This window comes from Schistocerca serialis, chromosome 6 (assembly GCF_023864345.2).
Source record: "Schistocerca serialis cubense isolate TAMUIC-IGC-003099 chromosome 6, iqSchSeri2.2, whole genome shotgun sequence".
Lineage (NCBI taxonomy): Eukaryota > Metazoa > Arthropoda > Insecta > Orthoptera > Acrididae > Schistocerca > Schistocerca serialis.
In genome coordinates, this window is record NC_064643.1 from 259,450,658 (window position 1) to 259,461,391 (window position 10,734).

Sequence of the window (10,734 nt, forward strand, 5' to 3'; positions counted from 1 at the left end):
CAAAAATCTATGTACAGTAGTTGAAAGAGAGCACGGGCTATACCCGCCTTCAAGCAGGGTAGCAGAAGTCACCGACAGAACTACCGTCCAAAATCTTCCCGTGTCATAGAATCCGTGAACTTACTCTGACCTCAAGGGTACGTTACTTCGAAGAAAATTATCTACTCAACTACAGACACCATAGATTCCTAAAGCATCGGGCAAATAGAGGTGACCGCTAAATGTGTGTAAATGAATGCCCCAAGGGAAGAGATGGTTTCACTGGTACACTATGTCACATCCGGACGCCCTTTCGTGTCGATTCTGAGCAACAGTGTGTCTAAAATATTTTCTTCGGACACTTATAAGAAATCTTCAGTGCAGGGCGTCGCGGTTCTGACCTCCATCACAATGCAACGAGCTCCACATCATCTGGTACGTCCACGGGGGTGTTTGGCAGAATTGTGATGAAATTTGGTGCTAATATTGTTATATTAACCCACCTTACACCTCAAATGAACTTCTGAGCTTTGACATTTTTCTTCCGCACGTGTGGACTCGTGTTGTTTGAAGCGCTACCGAGACCGAGTATGATGTCACAGGGTGCTACGGTTCAGCACGGCTGGAGGTTGTAGCCACCTTCTGTGTCACAGTGGGAGAAAGTGATGGTGTTTCAAAAAATTAATCCTTTAATTGTGTAGATAATATAATAGATAAGAAGAATATAATAATTCCAATCCCAAAGAAAGCAGGTGTTGACAGATGTGAAAATTACCGAACTATCAGTTTAATAAGTCACAGCTGCAAAATACTAAGGCGAATTCTTTACAGACGAATGGAAAAACTGGTAGAAGCGGACCTCGGGGAAGATCAGTTTGGATTCCGTAGAAACGTTGGAACACGTGAGGCAATACTAACCTTACGACTTATCTTAGAAGAAAGATTAAGAAAAGGCAAACCTACGTTTCTAGCATTTGTAGACTTAGAGAAAGCTTTTGACAACGTTAACTGGAATACTCTCTTTCAAATTCTGAAGTTGACAGGGGTAAAATACAGGGAGCGAAAGGCTATTTACAATTTGTACAGAAACCAGATGGCAGTTATAAGAGTCGAGGGGCATGAAAGGGAAGCAGTGGTTGGGAAAGGAGTGAGACAGGGTTGTAGTCTCTTCCCCATGTTATTCAATCTGTATATTGAGCAAGCAGTAAAGGAAACAAAAGAAAAATTCGGAGTAGGTATTAAAATTCATGGAGAAGAAGTAAAAACTTTGAGGTTCGCCGATGACATTGTAATTCTGTCAGAGACAGCAAAGGACTTGGAAGAGCAGTTGAACGGAATGGACAGTGTCTTGAAAGGAGGATATAAGATGAACATCAACAAAAGCAAAACGAGGATAATGGAATGTAGTCAAATTAAATCGGGTGATGCTGAGGGGATTAGATTAGGAACTGAGACACTTAAAGTAGTAAAGGAGTTTTGCTGTTTAGGGAGTAAAATAACTGATGATGGTCGAAGTAGAGAGGATATAAAATGTAGACTGGCAATGGCAAGGAAATCGTTTCTGAAGAAGAGAAATTTGTTAACATCGAGTATAGATTTAAGAGTCAGGAAGTCGTTTCTGAAAGTATTTGTATGGAGTGTAGCCATGTATGGAAGTGAAACATGGACGATAACCAGTTTGGACAAGAAGAGAATAGAAGCTTTCGAAATGTGGTGCTACAGAAGAATGCTGAAGATAAGGTGGGTAGATCACGTAACTAATGAGGAGGTATTGAATAGGATTGGGGAGAAGAGAAGTTTGTGGCACAACTTGACTAGAAGAAGGGATCGGTTGGTAGGACATGTTTTGAGGCATCAAGGGATCACAAATTTAGCGTTGGAGGGCAGCGTGGAGGGTAAAAATCGTAGAGAGAGACCAAGAGATGAATACACTAAGCAGATTCAGAAGGATGTAGGTTGCAGTAGGTACTGGGAGATGAAGAAGCTTGCACAGGTTAGAATAGCATGGAGAGCTGCATCAAACCAGTCTCAGGACTGAAGACCACAAGAACAACAACAACAATTGCATCATCTGCAAAATTTTTTTGTTACTGTTAAATTTGTCTACCAATTCATTAATATACAACATGAACAACACGGTTTCCAACATATTTCCATCGAGTATGGCTGAAATTACTTGTACTTCTGTCAACGACTCACCATCCAAGATAGCCTGCTGTGTTTTGTCTAACATTCAGGCCGGTCACAAATTTCGATTGATACCCCAAATGATTGTGTTCTCGTTAATTAACGATGTTATGATACTGAGACACATGCTTTTCGGAAGACAAAAAAGGAAAATACGTTCAGCTGATATTTCGGTCCAGTGCTTTCACGATGTCAAGTGAGATTATCTGAAGTTGGGTTTTGCATTATCGATGTTTTTGGAGTCGACGATGCTTGAAGTGGTGGAGCTCATTGTGTTCAATAAACACTCATGTTAAAAAATAACACACACACACAGAACACCTTGAACGACCAGAGGTAGGACGTTTACATTCACAAGACATGTACAATAGTATGTTCTGCAGAAATGATTAGCATTTGAGTCACCTCAGTTCAGCATGTGCCCTGTTGCCTAGCAGGCACAGGGTCCCCCATGGACCATGAAAACTTATTTCAGGCGTGATGTCACCGACTTGTAAAAGGCGCAAATGGCGTCCTGTGGTATAACCATCCATGCTGCATTCACCTGGTTCCAAAGTTCGTCTGTGGTGACTGGCATGGGGTCACAGCGCTGCACCCATCGTTTCACCATATTCCGTACAGTTTCGATTGGTGACAAGTCTGGTAATGTGGCTGCCAGGCATATGTTCGTGCAGCACCATGTGGTCGTGTATTGTCTTGCTGAAAAATGGCGCCTGGTTTGTTGTACAGTATGCGTATGGCTACGGGACGCAGGATGTCATTCACGTAGATCACACTGGTCACTGTACCCTCGACACAAACCAAGTGTGATTTGTGGTTGTACCCAGTAGCACCCCATACCTCAAGGCCTTTAGTTAGCGGTCCATGTCTTGTGCCAGTGCAGTCACTGTGATGCCGCTCACCCTGTCTGCGGCGAACCAAACTGCGGGCATTACTTTCAAACAAACAGAACCTGGATTTGTCCGAAAACAGAGTCTGGTACCATGAAACTTCTTTATAAAATATTTGTTTGAACTGCTGAATGAAATTGAATGCAAGTGTCACTCTGTTGGTCTTTATCCTTACAACATTGACCTACAGAATTTGCCCTGGCAAACAGAACTCAAACTTTTGGTATTCATTAATTACTCTCAATATACAACGGTAACGCGATCTGACTGCTACCAAATTAAGTCAAAAGAATGGTCTTGACTAAAAAGAAATCGTAACAATGACCTATACGTTTCATTAAGCACTTACCTCACAAAAATCTTAATTACGTGAACTACTGAAATACAGCGAGCGTCAATTCTGCCAGCTAAATAAAAGATTCTAACTACTTAAGCCACTAACTACTAATAGGCAAAGGAAAGATTTTGTTGCAAACCAAGTAATGCATTTTTTACCTTACTAATGTGACATGCAGTTCAAACACGAATATAAATCCTCATTGACATTTAGTTTAAATGGTTCAAATGGCTCTGAGCACTATGGGACTTAACAGCTGTGGTCATCAGTCCCCTAGAACTTAGAACTACTTAAAACTAACTAACTTAAGGACATCACAAACATCCATGCCCGAGGCAGGATTCGAACCTGCGACCGTAGCAGTCGCGCGGTTCCGGACTGCGCGCCTAGAACCGCGAGACCACCGCGGCTGGCTGACATTTAGTACAAAGGTATATATAATCATGAATAATATTCAATCTCTAAGTCGAACATGTACAGATGGTCAGGCTACGCTAACACTTCAGACATATACCCTCCATCAATGCTAACTTCTCACATCTAACATCCACCACTGCTGGCTGTTCACCTCCAACTGCCCAACAGTACTTCCATCACTGCTGGCGACTAACTTCCAACTGCCCAACACTACTGGCGATTTACTTCCAACAACGAGTCCAGCCAGCTACAAAGAAAGCGCAGTCAGAGATCCAAAGCAAAGCGCTACATAGCGCTGTCAACACAGAAGCAGCCCACTTACAACCATTCCCGTCCCAAGTGACGTCGTTCCATACACCAGTGCCTTCTAATATGTTTTTGTACGTTCGTGAAAGGTAAGCGGAAAAATTGACGACGCGCACGCAACCCATGCCGTTATAAACGGCGGCGGACTGTTACTCCTGATAATGCACGATGTGTTCCACTGTTGCGCCAGAGCCGAAGAGGCGCGGATATGTTCTGCAATGCCATTCAGGTGGCATGTCGATCTTCTCCGGGGGTGGTCTTGGTGGTGCGATCTGATCCATCTCTCGTGTTATATGGCCTTCCGTGAACCAATCTGCACTCACCTGCTGCAGTGCCGAAACACTTCGTCCCACACGAGCAGCAATTTCCCGGATGGATGCATTACATTCTCTCATGCCAATAATGCGCCCTCTTCCAAACTCACCGATTTGACGGTACGGTTCTCGCATACGTCTGCGAGGCATCCTGCACTCATACCTTCGGTTTATAGCGTCAACGAGAGCCACAAGCCCATTTTGTCGGTAGGTGGTGTTGCGCCGCGATGTCCATGTTGACCTTGAACTCGCGGGCCGACATGGTTCAAATGCTAACCATTTCTGCAAAACATACTAACGTACATGTGCTGTGACTATGAACGTGCTATCTCCAGTCGTTCGAAGTTTTCTGATTTTTTTCTGAACATGAGTGCATCTCATTATGTTTGAGCTCTGGATATGCTCTACTATTCTAGATTAAATATGAGATTGGACGGTAGTTGTGTGGTCCACTTTTCATACCATTCCGGTAACGGCGTGTAGCTTGTGCTTCCTCCTAGTCACTGAGGTTTTGTTTTAAATAATATAAAACAGATGTATTCACAAAAATTAAAATAGCTTATGAAGATACTGGTCGCACGCAGTCAGAAAATCTCGAGCGCCAATAAAAAAAGAAGAAGAAAGTATGGAATAAAGCAGACCAAGGGAAGAGGTACATCGCATAAGGACATAAAGAAATGCATGAAAATGGGAGTAACAAGGAAAATGAATTTCAGATGTCCTATGAAACTATAAGTGGCGACCAAAAAGTTTCCGTTGGAATGCCGTACAGCTCAGAATCGGCATGTAAGTCAGGCAAAATCACAGTGGGCATTGAGGCAATTATCCCACCTACGCACGAAGTTGAAAATACGTGGCTGGTGAAACAGTTGTCCTGCTGCGTGAAGAAGTCCTTAGCTGGCTGCTGCACACCCTCGTCCGACAGGACTCGTCGACACTTGAAGGCCTTTGTTGAGGAACCGAAGGCGTGATAACCGCATGGGAAGAGATCAGGACTATAGGGTGGGTACTCGAGTTCTCCCACTTGAGATTGCGTAAGTTCTGCGTTACGACATTTGCGACATGGACATGGAAATCAGTACACCATTCCACAGCGGTGGCTTTCGACAGACATCCTGCCCCATAGACATTTCTCATTCTACACTCCTGGAAATTGAAATAAGAACACCATGAATTCATTGTCCCAGGAAGGGGAAACTTTATTGACACATTCCTGGGGTCAGATACATCACATGATCACACTGACAGAACCACAGGCACATAGACACAGGCAACAGAGCATGCACAATGTCGGCACTAGTACAGTGTATATCCACCTTTCGCAGCAATGCAGGCTGCTATTCTCCCATGGAGACGATCGTAGAGATGCTGGATGTAGTCCTGTGGAACGGCTTGCCATGCCATTTCCACCTGGCGCCTCAGTTGGACCAGCGTTCGTGCTGGACGTGCAGACCGCGTGAGACGACGCTTCATCCAGTCCCAAACATGCTCAATGGGGGACAGATCCGGAGATCTTGCTGGCCAGGGTAGTTGACTTACACCTTCTAGAGCACGTTGGGTGGCACGGGATACATGCGGACGTGCATTGTCCTGTTGGAACAGCAAGTTCCCTAGCCGGTCTAGGAATGGTAGAACGATGGGTTCGATGACGGTTTGGATGTACCGTGCACTATTCAGTGTCCCCTCGACGATCACCAGTGGTGTACGGCCAGTGTAGGAGATCGCTCCCCACACCATGATGCCGGGTGTTGGCCCTGTGTGCCTCGGTCGTATGCAGTCCTGATTGTGGCGCTCACCTGCACGGCGCCAAACACGCATACGACCATCATTGGCACCAAGGCAGAAGCGACTCTCATCGCTGAAGACGACACGTCTCCATTCGTCCCTCCATTCACGCCTGTCGCGACACCACTGGAGGCGGGCTGCACGATGTTGGGGCGTGAGCGGAAGACGGCCTAACGGTGTGCGGGACCGTAGCCCAGCTTCATGGAGACGGTTGCGAATGGTCCTCGCCGATACCCCAGGAACAACAGTGTCCCTAATTTGCTGGGAAGTGGCGGTGCGGTCCCCTACGGCACTGCGTAGGATCCTACGGTCTTGGCGTGCATCCGTGCGTCGCTGCGGTCCGGTCCCAGGTCGACGGGCACGTGCACCTTCCGCCGACCACTGGCGACAACATCGATGTACTGTGGAGACCTGACGCCCCACGTGTTGAGCAATTCGGCGGTACGTCCACCCGGCCTCCCGCATGCCCACTATACGCCCTCGCTCAAAGTCCGTCAACTGCACATACGGTTCACGTCCACGCTGTCGCGGCATGCTACCAGTGTTAAAGACTGCGATGGAGCTCCGTATACCACGGCAAACTGGCTGACACTGACGGCGGCGGTGCACAAATGCTGCGCAACTAGCGCCATTCGACGGCCAACACCGCGGTTCCTGGTGTGTCCGCTGTGCCGTGCGTGTGATCATTGCTTGTACAGCCCTCTCGCAGTGTCCGGAGCAAGTATGGTGGGTCTGACACACCGGTGTCAATGTGTTCTTTTTTCCATTTCCAGGAGTGTATGAAGTATGTATACTGGTGTTTGTCCTTCGGCATCCAAGAAAAGAATAACAGCATGTTGGTCCTGCTTGCACGCATTTGGCAATAACGTCGTCAAAGTTAACGTTTCCGCTTTTACTGCACGGAACTCGGAAAGACATAACTGCCATACTAATTCCTCTCCTACAAGTCGGTGCTTACATGCCCGCGCCAGAGTCGTGCTACGTATAAGCTGCAGCAACGCTCCCAAACGGAAACATTTTGATCACTCCTTTTACAGGAGGAATCACTTAAAACTTGCACTTGAGATATTGCTCAGATGGAAAGTACTATTGATGTGCAGTTTTCACAAAATGGATTGGTAGTCACGTTCTCGTATTCTTAGTCTGTGAACAGAGTATAATAATACTTAAAAAGTGTATTTTTTGTGGAAACATACATTTTTAATGGAACGATGCCTATTGACATGAACTAAAAATAGAGTAAATTAGAATGTTAGTGGTGTTTGTTGCAGGCTCCTAGTGCGAGTCTTTTACGAGGTAATGTATTTCGAGAAGTTTCCACACCAACACGTATTTGTGCCTTTCAATCCGCGTACCTGATAGGTACGACGTCGTTCGCTATGTTCGCTTATACTGTGCTTGTGGGTTGCTTCATTGCTTGCTACTTGCTAGTCAGTTAGTGTGTAATATTCCAAGCAGTAAATTGTGAATGGACAATGGGATTTAGCAATGCAGAAAAAGCCTACCTGCTCATGGTGTATGGAGAGTGTAGCAAGAGTGCAGTTCGTTATTGTACGGTGTATGCCATAAGATATCCCAATAAACGTCAACCATCTCGGCAATTATTTATCAACCTCGTCAAACAGTTGCGTGAAAGTAGTAGTGTAACACGTAAACAACGTAACGGAAGGAAGAAAAACGACGACAGAAGAGGGGTTAAGGAATATTCTTGCTGCTGTTGAAATTGATCCGCACGTTAGCTCCCCGCATTCGCACGAGGAAGTGGCATGAGTCGGGCAAGTGTCCCACACACTCTCCATCGACATGGGTTCCATCCCTACCACAGCTCTCTCCATCAAGTGCTGCGTGGAAACGATTATGAGAATCGTGTTAACTTCGGAACAGGGTCTTTAAGACACGATACTTCAGTTACATCACGCATTTTGTTTAATTATTAAGCTACATATACCAATCGTGCCCAGGCAAATTGCCGAAACATGCAATACTGGCCTGTCGCCAAACCCCGTTGGCTTCGTCAGGTGGCATGTCAGCACCCGCTGAGTGTAAACGTGTGGTGTGGGATGATGAACCATCAGCTCATAGGCCCTTCTTTCATAAAAGGAACACTGAACGTGCACGAATATCACAGCCTCCTGACAAACGATCTTTCATGGATACTGTAGACTAGGAGCAACCTGTGGTACGAACATCAAGGCTATCCAGCACAAAGTGCACGAAGTACCACAGCACGTCTTCACGAACTGTTTCCAAATTGTTGGACTGGACGCAGAGAACATTTACCTGGGTCGATCCCTTACCCGGATTTTATGGCTCTAGACTTTTTCTGTAGGGGAAGCTGAAAAATTCTGTCTACAAGGACATTCCATCTACATCCGATGATATGCAACGACGTATTACTGCAACCTGTTTGGACATCTCCAATGAAATGCTAGCACGTGTGCAGCAGTCATTCTTTACCAGACTGGAAGCGTTTATTGCCGTTGTCGGTGGTAATTTGGAACACAAAATGTGATGGCCATTTGTATCGGTACTGGCTAGAATCCACATAACTAGTGTATGTCCTTGCGTTGTTCTTTAGTGTGTGCTACCACAGATATTGTACAGGTGCCAATGTGGAAACTTTCCAAAATTCGATATCTCGTAAACGACTCGCTCTAGAATCCTGCATCCAACACCACTGTCATCGTTATTTACCCTAGTTTTAGACTGCTAATGGCAACAGTCATTGTTCCATTCAAAAAAGTATATATCTTCACAAAAAATACACCTATTAAGTATTATTACAGTCTGGTTATTGGGTAACAAAAAAATGTTCGAATGTGTGTGAAAGCTTATGGGACTTAACTGCTAAGGCCATCAGTTCCGAAGCTTACACACTACTTAACCTAAATCCTAAGGGCCTTAATCCTAAGGACAAACACACACACACACACACACACATACACACACACACACACACATACACACATGCCCGAGTGAGGACTTGAAGCTCCGTCGGGACCAGCCGCACAGTCCATGACTGCAACGCCCTAGACCGCTCGGCTATTGGGTAACATTACGAGCCCCTGACTACCAACGAGCCCCTGACTACCAATACATCTGTGAAAACCGTATATCAATAGCGCTTTCTTTTTCCGTGATATTTGCGGTTCAAGTTTAAAATGAGCCACCCTGAAGAATAGGTGACAGAGAGATCAGGCGTATTTTGAATAGGCATCACAGGAGAAGTGAATGGAAATCATTGTTAGGCTATTCCGAATTCAGACGCACAATTAAACTGGGCAGATAATTGTTTTGTAACGACTGAATTGGCCAGCGATTGTGGTGGGCTGCGGCAATGGCAGACAGAGGTCAGGATATCGGTGAACTATCACACAGGGCGAGTGAGACCATGGTGTGGTGAGTGGGTGCCTGCTAGAGACCTACCTGGATATCAGAGAAACAGCATTGACAAACAATACATGTGTTGTTCAGTATATACATCAGTGGCAACGGCCTTGCCGCAGTGGATACACCGGTTCCCGTCAGATCACCGAAGTTAAGCGCTGTCGGACGTGGCTGGCACTTGGATGGGTGACAATCCGGGCCGCCATGCACTGTTGCCATTTTTCGGGGTGCACTCAGCCTCGTGATGCCAATTGAGGAGTTACTCGACCGAATAGTAGCGGCTCTGGTCAAAGAAAACCATCATAACGACCGGGAGAGCGGCGCGCTGACCACAGGCCCCTCTTATCCGCATCCTCAACTGAGGATGACACGGCGGTCCAATGGTCCCGGTGGGCCACTTGTGGCCTGAAGACGGAGTGCTATATACATCAGTAGTCGTGACGTCGTCCCAAACAGCCAGCGCCTGGAGGGCTTCGGTAGTGTCCAGCACGTGACCAGCAGGCGGCAGTGTGGGAGGCAGTGGCGTCAGCATCGGTGACACTGCAAGGCCACCTTCCACGGCCAGCACACTGCGCACTAGCAGTGCTCAGGGGCCGCTATCAGCCCCGGAAGTAGGCAGCCAGGGCACGCACGATCTTGATCCAGCAGCGGAGTAAGCCCATGTAAGCAGTGCAGGCAGCACGTACTTTATCCACACAAGTGGAAGCGGACGACTGGCTGCGAGTCCCCAGTCACGAACTTGGCTTCCAGCAGGCCCACTGGTGTCAGAGCACCAAGTTCAGAGCATTAGGTTATGCATGAGCATAGTGCCAATTTCACAAGAGAAGATATGTTGACCCATGGAGCCGATAGATGAGTAGACGCAAGGACTGCAGACCTTGTTAGGTTCCTCCTCGTAGCTGGATGCTGGTAGACTGGGAGAGCTGTAGTTCTTGGCGACAATGTGCCAGGGAAGAATTTCCCACCGTATTGGCATGCAGCGCTACATAACTTGCGGTGGCTTGGTTTGCTTTTCTGTCCTCTTGCTGCACCCGAGGGCGAGAGTGATTTCCCTTGGCCTTGTCAAGTACACTAATTTGTGTCGCAACAGCTGAGATATAATGGAGGGCTACAAATTTCAACAGAGTTAAAT

General features: G+C 46.6%; 1 pseudogene; it reads left to right on the forward strand.

Moving 5' to 3' along the window:
• The first annotated feature begins 9,702 nt into the window (after positions 1-9,702).
• Positions 9,703-9,820, forward strand: LOC126485434 (5S ribosomal RNA; annotated as a pseudogene).
• The last annotated feature ends 914 nt before the right edge of the window (positions 9,821-10,734 follow it).